At 34.8% G+C, this 20,070-nt stretch overlaps 1 pseudogene; it reads right to left on the reverse strand.

Annotated features, from left to right (window-relative positions):
* Positions 1-752: 752 nt before the first annotated feature.
* On the reverse strand, positions 753-18,655 carry LOC118832251 (annotated as a pseudogene).
* Positions 18,656-20,070: the final 1,415 nt, after the last annotated feature.

The raw sequence follows: 20,070 nt of genomic DNA on the forward strand, positions 1-20,070 counted from the left end.
CTATATTCTTATTTTTTAAAATATAGTCTTTTAGAAGTTTTTAAATTGCACAATTAAATTTATTGAACTTAATCAATTATTAAAAATTAAGTACCAAAATTTAGAAGTGCTTGAAATGTTTTCCTCTTGTTTCATCTTTATTGCTTTGTATAGACAGGTATTTCTCATCTTATGGCAAATTATTTATAGAATTTCAAGCTTTAATTAAGACAAAACTTATTCTCTACTACCTTAAGATTCAAATTTATAATAATCTAGGGAAAGTAGGTCTATAGCATATTCATTGTATAAGAGCAAAGGACCAGGCCCACAGGTGATGGCTTCCCTACCCCCATGATTGATTTCTGGGCCAGTGGACCACTTTGGGAAGCAGGCCTTTAGTTTATGGGACTTTCAAACCAAGGAATGGACTCTTTCCTGGTAGATACATCTGTAAGTTGTGCTTCTCCACACTTCATCTTATTTCCCACTGTTTTTCCTATTGTGCAGAAAAGTAGCATCATCCTTTGAGAATACAGTTGACAGTAGAACAAAATTCCATCAAGCCAGTTCATAATGTGACTCTTCTATGAACTGTGAATACCTATTATTTGTAAGATAATTTTACCCTTGAGATTTTGTGAAAAAAGCACCTGAATCTACTTCCAAAAGGAAAGAAGATTCTGTTTGGTAACTTGATTTCATATCAAGTATCTGAGGTAGAACGATTTTATTCTTTTTTCTTCTATAAATATTTCTTATTGCAAAAATTTTTATTCCACGTGAAAGGGCTCCAACGCTTTTCCTGCATTTTTTCAGTTGTGAAAATTCTCTTTGTACCATTTGATTGTTTTCTTTATTCCTTCTTTCCAGGTAACTTTAGGTCTCCATCCAAAACCGTGCATTTTTTTCTGATTTCATAGGATATCTCATGTCATTGGAAGGTCTATCATCAACATAATCAACCCAATTTTCCATTTTAGACTCTGAACTGGTCTCTTTGACCAATTGTATTGATTCTTTGCCAAGTTGTGTGATTGACATGTCAAAATTGGTTCCTCTGTTATAAATTTCACCTGGTTTCCCTTTCTTTAGAACAGTGAGAAAAACTTCTACTACATTAGCAGCATAAAGGAAATTTCTTTTTTGGAGTCCATGAATGCAACATTTTCTGTTGCATTGCAATAAAGATATAAATTTTGGAATAAACTTTTCTGGATATTGATGTGGTCCCTAAACATTACTGCTCCTTGTGATAACAACTGGAAACTTGTACTGTTCCCAGTAAGACTGTACAAAACATTCAGCAACTGCTTTAGATGATGCATAAGCATTTGCAGGTTGTTTTGGTGAAGACTCATCAAATTCCTCATCAAGGCTACCTCCATATACTTCATCAGTGCTCACATAGATGAATTTCTCTACTTTGGCTTCATAAGCAGCACTCACCAAAACATGGGAACCATAAACATTGACATAGGTAAGCTCCAAAGCATGGACAAATGAAAGATCTACATATGGTTAGGCTGCAAAATATAGTACTATATCTACGTTGTCATTTTCAAAAAGCAGTTTTATGAAGTGAGGTTCATGAATGTCACCCTGTATAAACTTGTAGTTTTGTTTGTTAGAAATGATTTTAAGGTTCTTCAGGACTGCACAGCAGTCCAGCTTGCCAACATTTATGATCATATAGTCTGGATAATCATCTACTAGAAAGACTATCACATGTGATGCAATGAAGCCAACCCCACTGGTGACCAGGACTTGGACATGTTTGGTGAGGCTGCTTTGTGGCCTCCAGAGGCAGTTGACATCTCTCACTCAGCTCTGCCCTGGAGCCTGATGGGAAGCACTACATTGCCAGCACTTAGTCATTATGAAATAAATGTGTGTTAACTTATTATTGATTGACTTTTGTAATGATATTGAAGGGAATTTTTCTTTCTTTCAACACCTCAAGGTATTTCTTGAACATACAGAAGTACCAATCATTTTTGAGGAATTATTTTTTATACTTTGGTGACAATTATCTCATTTTTTGGTTGTTGATTCTCTGGGTTTATCTCAGTAAATCATCATTTAATAAGGACAATTTTTGTCTCTGCTCTGCCAATATTTATTGCCATAGTTTCCTTCTCTTTTCTTAATGTTATAAGTAGCATTCATAGAATAATATCAAATCACAGTCAAGAAAGGGGGCTTTTTTTTGGTTGTTTTTTTTTTTTCTTGTTTTATTTTTGTTTTACTCTCAAATTTACTATTTGATTTTCCAGGATTTCTTCACTGTGTTTTTACTTCTAGATATATACTTTTGATCACATGTAGCCAGAATGGACTTTGTTTTCTTTGAATGACTCAGCCCGCCTCATTGAGCTTCCCTGGACGCTGGGGCTTGCTCTTCCGGGGCAGGACCAGAGCTTCCTGTGTGATGAGTCGTGGTGCTGGCTGAGGGGAGGTGTGTTAACGTGGTCTACGCTGGGGGAGGGGCCAAGTCAAGAACCAATCGGCCCTGGTCGTTCAGGTGGCACTTGATGATGTCAAAAACTCTATAAGAGGGGAGAGGACAGCTTGAAGATCCTCCTTTCCTTTTCCGGTTGGAGCCAGAGACACCTACAGCCGAAGCTGAGCTGCCGGTAGCAGAGCTGACTAGAGGCTAGTGGGTAATCTTCTTACCGTAGAGGGGAAGCATGTATACGATTTTGCCTTATACCATCTTGCTTCTCTGTGGCCTCCTGGTTACCCTTATAAGGCGGACTTATTGGGCCTGGAAGCTTTTGATGAAAATATCAAAATGGGGACGCTAGTTTGTGGGCTTGTTATTGTGGAGTGTAAATACATGCTTTAGTTCTCGTGCCTTCTGCCTAGAGAATTCCTTATATCCTGCAGTTCCAGACCTTTTAGGCACATATGAGATTCTCTTTGAAATCATAAATTCTGCCTTCCTAATATATCACATTAACGAAAACCTTTTCCATGTATATTCTTTCAGGGGCCTTTAATCTGAAGGCTTTATTTTATTGAATACTTTTTCATAATTATCTTAGTAAAATAAATGTAGTTTTTACTTCTTAAAATGAATTATTCTACTAGTCTTGCTAATGTTAGTTGTCTTTGAATAACTAAAATAAACTTATGATTATAATGTATATCTTTTCAGTATAATTTCTCTTGTCCCTTTGTTGAAGGATTTTTGTGTCAATATTTATTAGTGATATTCTTATGTTCTAGCTCTCTCTGGCTAAAATATCATGACCAGTCTTGCCTTATTAAAAGAGGTTAGTAAAATCTCTTCTTTCTCAACCATTCAGAATATATAATTTATTTAGTATTTGTTTATTTAGTATTATTTATTTAGAAAATATAATTTATTTAATAAATTATTTCCTGCCATTTGGTTACAGTCTTTTAAATTCATAGCTTAACTCCTATTATTGTTTAGAATTATAGCCTTCAGTTTCCTGAGGTGTGGGGAGGGGTCTGGCTCCCTGGCATCTCACTCCCTATGGGTGCTCTCCAGCACTTGCTTTTCAGCAATGGTCTCAACTGTTTGTTGTTTGAGCTGATCTCTGACTCTTCCCCTGGGGGAGCAAGATTACATCTGGGCTCCTGGTGTTGACCCCTGCCGACTCTGCCCCTCTGGGACTGATGAACTTCTACTATTTGACCACTGAAGCCCCACCTCTTTCTGCTCAGTTCCTGCATTTTTTTTTTCCGAGGAATTCTCTGGGTGGGGAGGGGAGGGATTAGAGCCATTTACCTGGCCATTATGTCCCCCGGAAGTTCAAGAAACCGAGTTTCTGGGCTGCAAGCATCAGGAGTTGGTGTTTCATGGCCGGTGGCATTGTGCTGCCTTTCCTCGCTTCCACAGACTGCCGTCCTGTGTTGGGAGTCCTGGGGATCTCCGTTGGTTTCGAGTGCCCAGCTTTCTCCCAGCCTGTCTCCCATGTGGATTTCCCGGCCGGCTGCTTCTGCTTTGGTCTGGAGCAGCTCCACACGGAGCACTCTCTGAGCCTACAGATTCGTGCCTTCGGCCTTTCAGACTCTCCCGGCTTGGAGATTTGCCCCACACAGACTGCTCGCAGTTTCTCACTCTCTCAAATCTGCTCAAATTCACTTTTTTATAGGAATCTGACAGACCTTGTGTGAGAGCTCCGGTAAGACGCTGCCTTCATGCGGCCATCTTGGCTCCGCCCCCCTCCCATTATTGTTTATAGTTGTTTCTCATAATTATCTGTAGCAATTCTTTTTTTCAAGATGAGTTGGGTTGTGATCTCCATTAGTAGAGGAAGTATCCACACATAAGAAATAAAAGATCTTTCATATATTGAAATAAAATGCAAAAGACCCTTTTCAAAATCTCATTACCTTCCTTCTGGCCTACTGATGTAGGCTCCTATTTTTTTTTTTGCTTTTGTTTCTGTTCTCAAAAACTCAAAAACCTTCATTGGCTCTTGATGGTTTACCAAATCATCCTTTTCCTGAAGGCCTACTTCAATTGACTCCCAATCCCAGATATCTTCCTTAAACCCCACCCTCAAATTAAAATCTTTTCTCCTACTCAGTTTTTCATCCACTCTTCCTTTCTACTGATTGCATTATTTCTTTTTAAATACTTTTCTGTGTATATGTCTCTCCCAGCTGCATATCCTTCCAAAAATTATATTGTAGATTGAAAATAGCATCTCTAATGTTACTTTCATTGCAAACTTAGAATTTCACACAATGCATTCCTTGCACAGAGTAGGTTCCAAACTGGTGTTGGTGTATCTTTTTTGTTCATTTTGGGTAATTTATAGAGAGGCAGCATGATGTCGATAGAATCCCTGCCTAAAAGCTAGAAAGAACTGAGTTGAGATTCTGTTTCCATTGAATCTAAGATTCTGTTGTGACCATGGCAAACCATTTAACCACTCAGTGGTCTAGACCAGCACTTCTTAAGCATGGGTCTTGAGAAATTTGCAACAGTAAAAGGTTTCTTAATGCACAAGTACCAAAGATTAATTAAAAATCAAATGTGTAATGAATCCAAGGTGTTTCTGGCAGTGGTTGCCCATGTTGTATCATACAACTTCACTGTAGCCTTGGTTCTGAACACAAAGCTTTGTACTGCCATCCCCTCAGGCCACACAATGCCAAGGAATAATGCCAAAAGGCTAAAAAGAGTTGAAGTGGAAAAAGTTTAAGAAGCCTTGGTCTAGACAATTCCCTAAGTATATAAGTGGCAGAGAAAGTGCTAATTGTTTTCATAGACAGAATTTCTTCACTTTGGAAGTCCTCATACCAATGGAGGCACTGAACCTGTCCCTGTCTTTTTATGTTATTGAATGATGAATATTATTGTTGCCTTGCAGGCAGTAATAAAATCTTCTGAGGAAGAGACTGTTTTAGTCAGTTGATAAGCATTTGTTGAGAACCTACTATCACTGAATTTCCATGTGTTTCCCATAATACTTATTCCATGGAAATTGTTAAATAAATATTCTATACAAAGAATGGGTGCTTAACCATTTGATTGTTTGTGCTGCAATTCTTCCTTGCCAATTATCTTTTATGAAATTCAGATCACATCTCATTGAGGTATATATTTTGAATTGTTGGGCACTATAACTGATGAAGAAGAAAAGAAATGACCTCAGGAATGTGTAAATGTCCAATGAGGCTTAAGAAATGGTCACAAATAATTCTAAAACCTGAATATCAGTCCTCTCATAAATTATAGTTCATTCATTTGTTATGCTAACTTTTTCATAACTCAGTGATATAGTAAGCTTTATATTAAAATCTCATGCATTATCTGTTTTCCCAATCAATCTAGGGAGAAACTACATGGTTAATTGTCACTAAAGTAAATGACAGTTACAAAAATGAATCTTCACATTTCAAAAGAAGATTAAATGGGTTCCTTTACAAAAGATCTGAACTTCACACAATACCCCACACAATAGAGAAAATTCATTATGGTAAGCTCTTTTAAATTTTTTTTGAACCTGTACATTTGACAGATCCTTGGCAGGGTAATGTATAGTCAAGTAAGAATGTTTTTTTGACAAATGAGCATGGATTAAGGTGTTTAAAAAAAAGTACTGGTAGTGATTACTACAGAGTGTTCATGATTTAGCCAACTCAGCATGTGTCAAACAACTCATTAATAGTTTCTGGGGACTTCATGTCATTAAGCTTGGAAATTAGACTATCAGTGGCAAATCTACTGGAAAAGCTGACTGAATCATCTTAATAGTGGAGCCACAACTCCAGTAAAAATGTGGGGCAGAAAACCAACATTTTCTAAAGCAAACTTCAAAAAAAAAATAAACAAAACTAACTTTTTGATACAGTAAAGACAGGAAATGAAGGTAGGAGTCAGTGTATTATGTTCTATACCACATGAGATTTCAAATCAAATGACCGTAATTCAACCCTGGCCCTTTTCTTTACTACTTGTAAAAATTTGGACAAGTACATTCACCTCTCTGAGACTCAGTTATCTCATTTGTTAAAAAGGTGTTAGACTAGATGTTTTCAAAGATCCTTTCTCTCTCTAGAACCTGTTATAAGGGACTTCAATAAAAATGGCTGAGGAAAAGATTGCATCTTATCACTAGTCTCCCTACCTTCCATCTAAATACAAGAGCAATAACAATATGAGAGGATGATAGATAGATAGATAGATAGATAGATAGATAGATAGATAGATAGATAGGATATATAGAATAAGTAAACATTGGAATGCAGCATGGAATAATAAGTAAAGGTCCAGGCTTGGAGGTAGGAAGACCTGGTTTAAAGTCATCTTTGATATATACTGTCTTTGTGACTAGAGGGAATTCACTTTTCTTCCCAGTGCCCTAAGTAACATTCCTACATATATATATGTATATATATATATGTATATGTATATATATGTATATACACACACACATATACATATATATATATATATGTTGTAAGTTATAGATGACTTCCCAATCTACATCAGAGGAGGGAATTTTTACATCAGAAACTTCCCTACAATAATAAAATTAAAGGTTCAGACTGGGCCCTTCTCCCATAAATCTATATTTATATCATCTAAATCTGTCTATCTGCCTGTCTGTCTATCTATCTATCTTGTCTATCTATGTCTATCCTGCTACAGATAAAAACTAGAACAAAGTGAAATAAACATAATGACATAAAAACATTAAAATTTTTGCATTATTAGAAATTAATATGTAATATGTCACTTGTTTTAAATCATTTGACACTGAGTTCACAAGACTTCGTTATGTAATTTTAATTATTCATCATGTAACCTCACTTCATCATATTGGCTATGAAATGTACCTTTGAACACTTCAGTTTTCCAAGTCTAGCCTTGATTATAGTTCTATTGGTTCTAACAAGGTGTAAATCAAGTGAGTTACCAAGACATCAAAGCATGCTTATCTCCAACTCAGATAAATTTCTTAACTATCATGAAGTGTGGCGTTATGCAAAGTCATGTTTCAGGATTCCACTTTAGTTTTTGACCATACCTGAGCTGTTTCCTTATATTGGAACTGTCTTAAGGTTTATGGCTTTCTAACCCTCAAACATCCCTTCAGGTATGAGACCCCCTTTCCCCATTGGTGATTTCTTCTAAGGTTCTCTATTTTGGGGAGGAGCCCAAATCAGCTTGCTTTCATTTCTTTCCTTGCTCTGTTTCTTATTCTTTACTTTGCCACTATACCCTATGTGGGTAACGTCCTTCTGTCCATGCTTTTTAGCTCCCATGTATGTGTTGTTTCCCCTCAATATTATGTAAGGTCCTTAGATAAAGAGACTGTCTTTCTTTTTTCTTGTATTTGTATTCATAGAACCCAGCACAGTACCTGGCACCTGGTACCAGGAAGCTCTTAATGAATTCTTGGTTGACTGACTACTTCTTGGCATATAAATATATTTATCAGGTTTCCTCAATGGTTTTAAACCTTCTAACTTCCCTAGAAATAAAAATCCCTCAAACAATTTGAATAGAGTCTTTTATAGTCGGAAGAAGAAGCTCAGTTCATAGAGTCAACATGACTTCTTTTGACAATAGTTTTGACTTGTCCTTTCATAAGAAATTGATTTATATTTTACATCAGTGCAAATTATCTTTCCCCAATCTTTACCACTATCAGCAGCTTAAAACAAAACAAGACAAAACTGATCTTCTTGTCCAATTAACTTTAAGAATCCTATTTCAAGATATAGACAAATAAATAGCAAATCTTCCAAATGCCAGGTGTCTGTCAAGGTCTTTATTTTCTAATGACTTGTTATTTTTAAAAAAATACTTATTTGTTAAATATTTACCAATTACATGTTTTTGTATTTATTTTAATTTTTAATTTTAATTTATGGAATAAAACAAGCATTGCCATAACAGTATGACTAAATAAAAAGATGATTGCACATCTATTGTATACAACTCGCTTTTCCTTTTTTTTCCACTTAGAATTTTTCTTCAATTATATGTAAAATAGTTTTCAACATTCCTTTTTCTAAGATTTTGAGTTCCAAATTTTTATCCATCCCTCTCTTCCCTCTACCCTCCCCAAGACAGCAAACAACCTGATATAGGTTATACATGTACAATCATGTTAAACATATTTCTGATTAGTCAAGTTGTGAAAAAAGAATTAGAACAGAAGGGAAAAATGAGAAAGGAAAACAAAACAAAAAAGTGAAAATAGTATGCTTCAATCTGCATTCAGACTCCATAGCTCTTTCTCTGAATGTGGATGGCATTTGCCATCATACATTTTTTGGAACTGTCTTGGATTGTATTACTGAGAAGAGCTAAATCTATCATAGATGATCATCCCACAATATTGCTGTTACTGTGTACAATATTTTCCTGATTCTCCTCACTTCACTCAGTCTCTGTTCATATAAGCCTTTCCAGATTTTTCTGAGATCTACCTGCTCATCATTACTTATAGACCACTACTATTCCATTACATTCATGTACAACAACTTGTTCAGCTATTCCTCAGTTGACTGGCCTCCCATCAATTATCAATTCTTTGCCACCACAAAAAGAGCTGCTATAAATATATTTGTACGTGTGGGTCCTTTTCCTTTTTTTTATCATCTCTTTAGGATACAGACCTAGTAGTTGTATTGCTGGATCAAAGGGTATGCACAGCTGTATAGCCCTTTTGGCATAGTTCCAAATTGCTCTCTGGAATGGTTGGATCAGTTCACAATTCTACCAAAAATGCATGAGTGTTCCAATTTTCCCACATCTTCTCCAACATTTATCATTTTTCTTTTCCGGCATATTAACCAATCTGATAGGTATGAGGTGGTATCTCAGAGTTGATTTAATTTGCATTTCTTTAATCAATGGTGATTTAGAGCATTTTTACACGTGACAATAAATAGCTTTAACTTCTTCTGAAAACTGTCTATCATATCCTTTGACCATTTATGAATTGGGGAATGACATATATTGTTATAAATTTGACTCAGTTCTCTATGTATTTGAGAAATGAGACCTTTATCAGAAATACTGACAGGAAAAATTGTTTGCCAGCTTTCTGATTTCCTTCTAAACATACTTGCATTGGCTTTATTTGTGCAAGAAAACCTTTTAATCTAATATAGTCAAAATTATCCATTTTGCATTTTATTTTGTTCTCTATCTCTTTGGTTGTTCATAAATTCATCCCTTCTCCATAGATCTGACAGGTAAAACTATTCTTTGCTCTCTTAATTTCCTTATCTCCTTTTATGTCTAAATCAAGTACCCATTTTTACCTTATTTTGGTATAGATTCTGAGATGTTGGTCTATGCCTAGGTTCTGTCATACTCATTTCTAGTTTTCCAAGCAGTTTTAGTCAAAAAATGAGTTCTTATCCCAGAAGCTGGAGTCTTTGGATTTACCAAACAGTAGATTACTATAATCATTAACTACTATGTCTTCTATACATAACCTATTCTGGTGATCCCACACTCTATTTCTTAGCCAATACCAAATACTTTTGGTGATTGGTGCTTTATAATATAGTTTTAGATCTGGTATGGCTAGGTCACCTACCTTTGCATTTTTTTCATTAATTCTCTTGATATTTTTGACCTTTTGTACTTCCAGATGAATTTTATTTTTTTTTCTAGCACTATAAAATAATTTTTGGTAGCCTGATTGATATGGCTGTAAATAAGTAAATTATTTTAGGTAGAATTGTCATTTTTATTATATTAGCTTGGCATAGCCATGTGCAATAGATATTTCTCCAATTGTTTAGATCTGACTTTATTTGTGTAAAAACTGTTTTGTTATTGTGTTCATATAGCTCCTGAGTTTGTCTTGGCAAGTAGACTCCCAAATATTTTATATTATCTACAGTGATTTTATTTCTTTTATTTATTTATTCTTTCCATTATTCTGTATCATCCATTTCCCTTAGATTATCAGAGTTGTTGGCATACACTTAAGCAAAATAGTTCTTAATTATTATTTTAATTTCCTCTTCAGTGGTGGCGATTTCACCCTTTTCATTTTTGATTCTAGTAATTTGGTTTTCTTCTTTCTTTTTTTTTTAAATAACATCAATCAAAGGTTTATCTATTTTATTGTTTTTTCATAAAACCAGTTCTTACTTTTGTTTATTAGTTCTATAGGATTTTTTATTAATATCTCCTTTGATTTTCAGAATTACTAATTTTGTATGTATTTAATTGTGGATTTTTAATTTGTTCTTTTTCTACCTTTTTTAGTTGTTCACCCAATTCATTGATCTCCTCTTTCTCTAGTTTATTCATGTAAGCATTTAGAGATATAAAATGTCCACTAAGAACTTCTTGGGCAGCATTACATAAGTTTCAGTATGATGTCTCATTACTGTCATTCTCTTTGATGAAATTATTGATTGTGTATATGATTTGTTTGACTCACTCATTCTTTAGGATCAGATTATTTAGTTTCCAATTAAATTTTAATCTATTTTTCCATGGCCCTTTGTTACATGTAATTTTTATTGCATTATGATCTTAAAAGAATACATTTAATATTTCTGTCTTTTTGTACTTTATTGTGAGGTTTTTATGCCTTAACACATCATCATTTTTTGTGTAGGTGCCATGTACTACAGAGAAAAAAAAGATACATTCCTTTCTATCCCAATTCAATCCAGAGGACTATCATATTTAATTTTTCTAAAATTCTTTTGACCTCCTTAATTTCTTTCTTGTTTATTTTGTGATTAGATATATCTAGTTCTGAGAGGGTAGGTTGAGGTCTCCCACTAGTATACTTTTGCTGTCTGTTTCTTCCTGTAACTCCCTTAACTTCTCCTCTAAGAATGTGGATGCTATACCACTTGGTGCCTTTATGCTTAGGATTGATATGTCTATGGTATCTTTTAGCAATATATGGTTTCTTTCCTTATCTCTTTTAATAACATCTATTTTTGCTTTTGCTTTGTCTGGGATCAGGATTGCTACCTTTGTGTTTTGTTAACTTCTGCTGAAGCATGATACATTCTGCTCCAGCCTTTTTTTACCTTTACTCTTTGTGTGTCTGTCTGCTTCAAGTATTTTTTTTGTAAACAATAAATTGTAGGATTATGTTTTTCAATCCACTCTATCTTCTTCCATTTTAATAGAGACTTCATGCCATTCACATTCACAGTTATGATTACTATTTCCCTTCCTCCTATTTTCCCCCATGTTTATACTTTTCTCTCTCCTTTTACCCTGTCCCTCCTCACCAATGTTTTGCTTCTGACCACCACCTCAGTCTGTTTTCCCTTCTATCAGCCCTCCATTTTCTTTCCTGTTTCCCCTCCTACTTTCACCTTCCCTTCTATCGACCCATCCACTTTTCTTTTCTTTCCCCTTTTCCTTCCTTCTTTGTAGGGTAAGATAAATTTCTGTACCCAACTGAGTGTGTATGTTATTCCCTCTTTGAGTCAAATTCAATTAGAGTAAGGTTCAAATAATGCTCATCACCTTCCTTTTTTCCCTCTACTGTAACGGGTCTTTTGTACCTTTTCATGTGATGTAATATGACCTTTTCTATCTCCCCCCTTCCTTTTTGCCCAGTACAGTCCTTTTTTAACCCCTTAATGTTTTTATATAATCACATCAAAGTCAACTTGTATCTATACCATCTGTCTATATATTCTCCCTTTTAACTGCTCTAATATAGATACAATTCTCAAGAGTTACAAGTATCATTTTGATATCAGGGCACTTTGCCTTGATAATTTCTTGAAAGATGCTGTCCAGGCTCTTTTTCTGATTATGGCCTTCCAGTAGTTCAATAATTCTTAAATTTTATCTCTTGAATCTGTTTTCCAGGTCACTTGGTTTTCCAATTAGGTATTTTACATTTTCTTCTGTTTTTTTTTTCATTCTTTTCATTTTGTTTGATTCATTCTTGATGTCTCATAGAGTCATTAGCTTCCATTTGCCCAATTCCAGTTTTTAAGGAATTATTTTCTCAGAGAACTTTCGTACCTCCTTTTCCATTTGACCAATTCTACTTTTTAAGTAGTTGTTTTCTTCAGTGGATGTTTTTTTTCCATTTGGCTAATTGTATTTTTAAAGAGATTGTTTTCTTCAGTCAATTTTTGCCCTTCCTTTTCCAACCTGTGGACTCTCTTGTTTCTTGTCATTTCTTTTCCTGATTTTTCTTCTTCTTCTTTTGTCTTTTACAATCTTTTTTGAGCTCTTCCAAGAAGGCTTTTGGGGCTTGGTATTAATTCATATTCCCTTTTGAGGTTTCACATGTAAGCATTTTAATAATGTTATCTTCTCCTGAATTTGTGTTTTGATCTTCCATGTCAATGTAATAGCTTTCTATGATCAAGGCTGTTTTTGTTTATTGCTCATTCTTCCCTGCCCCCCACCCCATTTTGTGGCTTTTAAAGTTGAGTTTAGCTCCTCTGGCTCAGGGGCATCGTCCCAAGCTTCTTTTGCTGGGGGCCAGGGGCCTCACAACTGGCTTTAAATGAGGAGGCTTCAACTACTAGTGGCTTGTTTACTGCAGTGGAGTGGCTCAGCTTAGTCCTGCCTATTGTTGCCTGGGTTCCAGGGAAGGCGATTTGCCTTCTGTGCTGAGTTGGAGGCTTCACAACTGGCCTGCTGAACCAGGAAAAAAGGGCCTTGGTTGCTGATCTTTGCTGTGGCTGAGAGCCCCCTGCTGGCTTGCCCATATATCATCTAAACTGAGCTTCACTCCCCTTTTATCCAAGTGAAGCAGACCTTTCCTGAAGTCCTTCTAATTTATTTTTAAGCTGGAAAATTTTTTCACTCCATCTTTTTGTTGGTTCTGTCAGTCCAGAATCTGTTTAGAGCCTTGATTTAATTTTGTTTCTGAGGGAAACTGGAGAGTGCTAAGGCAACTTCCTGTCTTCTCTCAGCCATCTTGGCTCTACCCTCTTGCTATATCTTTTAAATATAAAATGAAATTATTACATAATTTTTTCCCCCTCTCCCCATCCTAGAGATGATTCCCATCAGATACAAGTATGTATATAAAATCAGTCTATTCATGCTTTGATTTCTCAGTTCTTCCTCTGGATGCAGATAGTGTCTTCCTTCACATGTCTTTTGTATTTAATTTATATATTTATAATAGTCAAAATGATTTATTCATTCAAAGTTGTCTTTTAAAACAATATCGATGATACTTTATGCAACATTCTCTTGGTTCTCCTCATTTCGCTCTTGATTATTTCAGCAATTCTATCTATGTTTTTCTAAGATCATCAAGCTTGTCATGTCTTATACCACAGCAGTATTCAATCACAATCATATACCACAACTTGTTCAGCCAATTTCCAATTTTTAACACTCATTTTTAAAATTTTAAGTTCAAATTCTCTCTTCTTCCCATATTTACTTTCTTTTTTAAACAATAGTTTGTCAGTTTTGATTCCCTCCCCCTTTTTATTGCTGTTTCTTCTGTATATTAGGGGGACTGATACCATTTCATTTTGGTAAAAAGAATGTCATTTCAAACATGAAATCCAAGGCACAAAGCCAAATATGAGCATAATGTGTACAGGGGACAGTGAGATGTCTGGCTATCAATCAGGCAATAAATATTTGTTCAGCAACTGCTTTGTGCCAAGAATTGTGTTAAGACATGGGGATACAAAAAGAGACAAAAGATAATACCTGCCCTCAAAAAGCTCAAAATCAATCCTAATAATAGAAACACACCTATGGGGGCATGATCGCAATGTCAATATTAGTGAGTGAGCTGAGGCTTTTGGATGTTTAAGTTACTGTACAATTCATGTAGTCAAATGAATAATTGTCTGAAGGTGTATATACTGTGAAAAGTGGCAAACAGATGTGGTAACATAGACTAAGTGGAACTTTAAAAAACATGCATTCTTCTAATTTTTCTCTAGTTCTCTCCTTTGTTTTTGTTCTTTTTTTGCTGGGAGTCCAAAACTGAAGAGAAAGGAAAACGAGAATAAGAAGCCAGGACTTCCTACAAGGCCAAAGTTGAAATAGGGAAATGAGACTAGGAGTTCAATGGGAAATAAAGCCAAAGACACAATGCTTGATGCCAGATTTTGGTCTGAAAAAAAATATGTACATTAAAGTAAAAATAGTCCTAATCCCTACAGGGACTCAGTTGAAATTGCAGTATATTAAAGATCATGGCACTATGGCTTCTTCAATCCCAAAATGAAGAACAAAGAAGGAAAAATCAGCATAAACTTATGAGATGTTTAATACTAAAAAGATAGGGGAGGGAACACAACATGATAGAATGAACTGTAGACTGGGAATCAGGGGATGTAGCATCCCTAGTTTTTACTTGGCGGATGTCCTTTATCGAGTCATTGCATAACCATAAAGTTCAGTTTTTTCTTCTGTAAAATGGAGAGATTTGTATAAAACAACTCTAACATTCTAGCTCTAACATTCGCTATTTCTCATAATAATAAATAACTTTAATATAGCACTCTGAGGTTCCCAAAATGATTTACATATAATGCCACATTTGATCTTCGTAATAGCCATGTGATATAGGAGTTATTATTTTGCCTCCTGAGATAGAATATAAGTTCCTAGAATGTAGGAAATATTTAATTTTTGTCTTTTTATCTCCAATGCCTATTATGGTGTTTAGCATATAGTGGGCACTTAAAAAATGTTTGTTAATTAATTGTCTTATTTGTAAATAAGGAAATTGAGGCTAAGAGAAACAAAGTGGTTTGTCCTAAGTCATACATCTAATAAACAAGTAAGGAAGAATTAAATTTTCTCATCCCCAAGTCCAAGGCTTTATCAAGTATTGTGTTGTTTCTTCCCAATATCCTAGCCAAGGTGTCACAATAAGAAATTATATTATTTCAGGTTCATGATATAGAAAAAGCAGTAAAGTCTATCCTATGACTAAGGAGGGGGGGGAGTTAAGGTGAAGTGAATGGAAAATTTTAGGAGATGTCAAAGTGGAAAATAACTTGCTCTTATCTTGTGTTATCTGAATTCTATGGTTAGCCAGGTGTTAATCAGGTTTGAGTACATTTTTGAAATATATGAGATTTTTGTGCACTCAGCCATTATTAACATGCAGTAGCAAGACTATTTCAGTTTTTAAAAATATCTTTTAAGTACAAGTGACAGCTTTCTACAGCATCTCTCTGCTGTCATGGAAATTACCCCATGGAGTACCTGTGGGTGTTTTGTAGCTTATTAAACTGTAATCTTGGGGCTATAATTATAGTGGATTTGCCATGATGTCTGATTGCTAGAAAACAGATTCCATTTAAATGAATAAAAAAGGACTACAAAATCTTCAGAATGACATACTTCTATCCAAATGAAATGCTCCATGAAAAATTATTTCTCTTCTATAAAAATGACAAATAAATTATAATAATCTATCACTTAAACATTTATTAATATTTATCATAGTGGCATGAAAATAGTATGTTGAAATTGAAATGAGTTAGAGAATCACACATTTTAGAATAAGAAGGGACCTCAAAGATTATCTAGTCAATCCCTGTTATTTTAAAAATGAGAAGAATGAGGACTAGGGAAAGTGATTTGTTCAGTCAAAGAACTAATTAGTAGCAGAACTGATACCAAAACTCATATTTCTCATTTAACAATCCATTATGCAGGGTTATTCATATTTATTTATGGATCTTGTTTCAGTAGTTTAAGATCATACATGAAAAAGATATGTTAACGAGTTTATTTTGTTAGAGGCATGTAAATAACCCTAGGTTGGAGAGAAAAACCTGTTTTGGTGACTAAAATATAAATAGAAGCTTGACAACTAGCAAAAAGAAAAAAAATACTTTCAATAGCCTTAGCACAGTGCCTGGCATCTGGGAGGTGCTTAATAAATGTTTATTGGCTGACTGATAGCTATAATATATGTTACTAACAGAAGTATAAAAGAGCAAGAGTCATTCCTCAATATGTAAAGTAGCAAAAAAATTGTTCTCAAAAGAAAAATGATAAAATATTAACAAGTATATGAAACGGTGCTCTGAATCACTACTAAAGAAAAAACTCAAATCTAAACACCTCTGAAGTTTTACCTCACACCTTACAAATTGTCAGAGATTTTAAAGAATGGGAGTCATTAAAGTTGGAAGGTTTATGTGAAGAGCCACAATACCATGTTGTTGATGGAAGCTGTCCATTGGTCTAACTGTCCTGGAATATGGTTTTCAATGTTTTAAAATTTTAACCAAAAAATTTATAACATTTAAAAAAAAGCCACCACTGTTAGACATAACCTTTGAGGAGGTCAAAGATAGGAAGTTAGGTCCCACATATACCAATATTGTTCAAATAGTTATCTTCCTAGTAGCAAAGGATTGGAAACAAAGAAGAGGTTTATCAGTTGAGGAATGGACAAACCAAAAGTGATGGCATTTTACTGCATATATTAAATATTAACTAATAATTTACCATTAGAACTCAACATTATCTGATACATAAAAAATGCAAAATGAAATCACAGGTACCCAAATAAAACAAACTCTACCCAGTGTCAATAACAATTTAAATGACAAGACAACAGCAAAATAATAATCATTTTTTAATTATAGTGATTAAATATGTCTCAAAATATATGAGAGAAAAAAATTCTCTTCCTTTTTTCTTGCAGAGGTGAGAAGCTTTGAGTATGGCACGTTGCACACACTGTTGTGCTTGTTTCATGGGCTTTGGTGAATTTTTTTTTCCCTTCTTCCTCTGACTTCCTGGTAGGAGTAGGAGATGGCTATCTGGGGAGGGAAGAGGGACATATGTATGCATGTGTGTATGTATATGTTATATATGCATCCATGGACACATGCTTATATACGCACATATACACACACATGAATTGTGTTAAACAAATACGTAGACACAGACATATGTGGATATGTACATAGGCATATGTAGGTATTACATGATGTGACATTATGGGTATGACAAATATAACAGTTGTCAATGAAAGAAAGTGAAGTTAACAGAGTACAAGTGCTAGAAGACTCTAACAAGTTTGGAACAATTTCAGTACAGTATTGTCCACTGACTGTAATTGTTGTCGAAGAACAACTAATTAGCAAACTATGGAAAGGTTCACCAATTTAGTTCAACAATTATGAACTTACTAGGTAACAAATTCTTTGGCATGGATGATCTGTGAAAATGTATTTAAAAAGATACCTCGACTCTTGTGTGACCCTCTTCCCTTTCCACAGGGACAGAAACAAAATGACATGACATAAAAGGGGTGGGAGATGGCTAAAACATTGAATTAGCTATTGTCACTCTAAATGTGAGATTTATGTCAATGATCATTAAATTGATACATGACTATAGGGACTAAAACTCTGTCTACAAAGACAGTCTAACTTTCAAGGAAATAAAAAAAATATAAAGATGTTGTAGATAAATGGAAAGATGACTCACAGTTTGGGATTGGCATACAACCTAGGACAACAAGAAACATCGTGTTGTAGGAATTTTAGCCATCTTGCCTCACAGAGTTCACGATGTACCTGCATAACATATAATGGTCATCAGCCCAAGAAAGGGATTGGCTTATACATCAATATACAGGAGGTGAAGAAATAAAGAAATTCTACAAAAATAAAACAAATCAAGACCAAATAAAATCTCCCAAGATCTTTTCTGTATACATTGAAACTTGACAATTGCAATGTGAAGATGCATACAATAGATAGCATTTTAATTACTTACCAACTCTAAGATATGGTAAGCACAATGCTTGGCACATAGTGTGCATAAAAGATAGTTATTGATTGACTCATCTTGGAAAACAAATTTGTAGGATGTAAAGGTCCACAGGAACACTTCATCAATTGGAGCACAGTTCTACTGAAATATTCACACAAAAGATTTATTATTTTTGGCCAACTGAGACGCTTACATCATATAGATGCTCCTATATGCTACTGGCTCTCTCTATATAAAGCCAAGCATGACCAAGAAATAGAATTAAAATATAGAATAAGATAAAATTAGAATTTATTAGAATGAATAATGTGACTGGAAGAACTTTTCAAGCTTGTGATCTTCCTCCAAATTACCCTCATGACAGCAGAAATTAATCTTTAGGAAGGTAGGTGCCAATGAAATGCTGGCCTTCAGCAGTTCTACTTCTGTATGTAGATGATCTGTGGATCCACTGTCTGCTTCTTTTAAAACTTCACTGTCACCCACCATTGACAGTAGATACAAGGGAGGAAAAGTAGGTTGAAAAACATGATTCAGGATTCACAAATGGAAGAGATATTATTATGATGGCTTACAAATCTATGTCCTAAATACTTTCTTGTAGAAGAGAGTTTGAAAATGTTGTACCTGGCCAACACTGAAAAAAATCACAAAAATGAAATTAAATGTGAAACTATTGTTTTTTTTTTTCATTATAAGGTCACAGACAGGGCTGGCAGAGAATTGAAATGCCAAATAGTTCAATCCCTTTATTTTTCAGATGAGAAAAATCAGCCCAAGAGGTAAAGTAGCTTGCCTGGGGTCTGAAGGTTGTCAGTGGCAGAGCCAGAATGAAAGCTCAGGCTCTCAGACTTCTTTCCAAAGCAAAATGCTGCTTCCTATGTAATTTATTTCTGAATCAGTTGTCAGTACATCACTAGACTATTTTCTATTGAGGGCAAAGGTCAAAATCAGCACCAAATTAGAAGAAAGGACAAAGATCAGAAGATGCTGAACCTAATTTCAAAAGCTCCAACCTGAGATTTTTGAAGGGGCATTAACATGGAAAAAATGGGATGTAGATGGAGGAAAAGATGTTGATTTTTGGCTATTGCCACTTTTATTAAGTAGTAACTGATGTAAAGCAAGTGTCACTAAAAGGTTGCCAAACAAACCTAGGGAAAAAATAACTGAGCCAGCAAATACTTACCTTCTTGATAAGCAGAGAGACATGGCAGTTCGTGGAAACTTGACAAATTGGTATAGATTGGTAAAATGTTGTGAGGAAGATGAAAGATTATGGGCAGGATCACTTAACTAAAGATTAAGTAGGGATGGATGAGCAGTCCTGCTGAAAGGTTGATGTAACATAACACTCAACAGGATTATCCCAAGAACAATTCTGGAAGAAAACACGAGAAACATAATAAATAGGGAATAGGTGAAAAAATTGCCAGATTTCTGTATAACAATCAATTTTCATCATTACTGACAGCAGAATCACCACTGTCTCTTGAAAATTTAATCTCTGATGGGAGACAGAGGAGGTAGAAATAAAAGATTTCATCCTTGATACATCATAGTCTATTGGTAGTTTCTGTTTCTTTCTTTATTGCCTTTTTTGGGGGGGGTGATCATAAGACCATGCTTCTTATGTAATTGATCCCTAATCTATATAACTACCCTCTGATCTCTGAAAAATTTCCATGAGAATAATCTGTGCTTGAATCACTCAATCAACAACTATTTATTAAGGACTTAATTATGACCTGGGCATTTGGGATACAAAGACAAAAGTATAATTCCCTCAAGGAGCTTAGTCAATAGTCAGTAAACATATATTAAATACCAACTCTGTTCCAGGTAATGTGGTAAAGGATGGGAATAGAAATATGAAAAGAGAGCCCGTCCCTGACTTAAAAGTG

The sequence above is a fragment of the Trichosurus vulpecula genome, chromosome 9 (genome assembly GCF_011100635.1).
Source record: "Trichosurus vulpecula isolate mTriVul1 chromosome 9, mTriVul1.pri, whole genome shotgun sequence".
Classification (NCBI taxonomy): Eukaryota; Metazoa; Chordata; class Mammalia; order Diprotodontia; family Phalangeridae; genus Trichosurus; species Trichosurus vulpecula.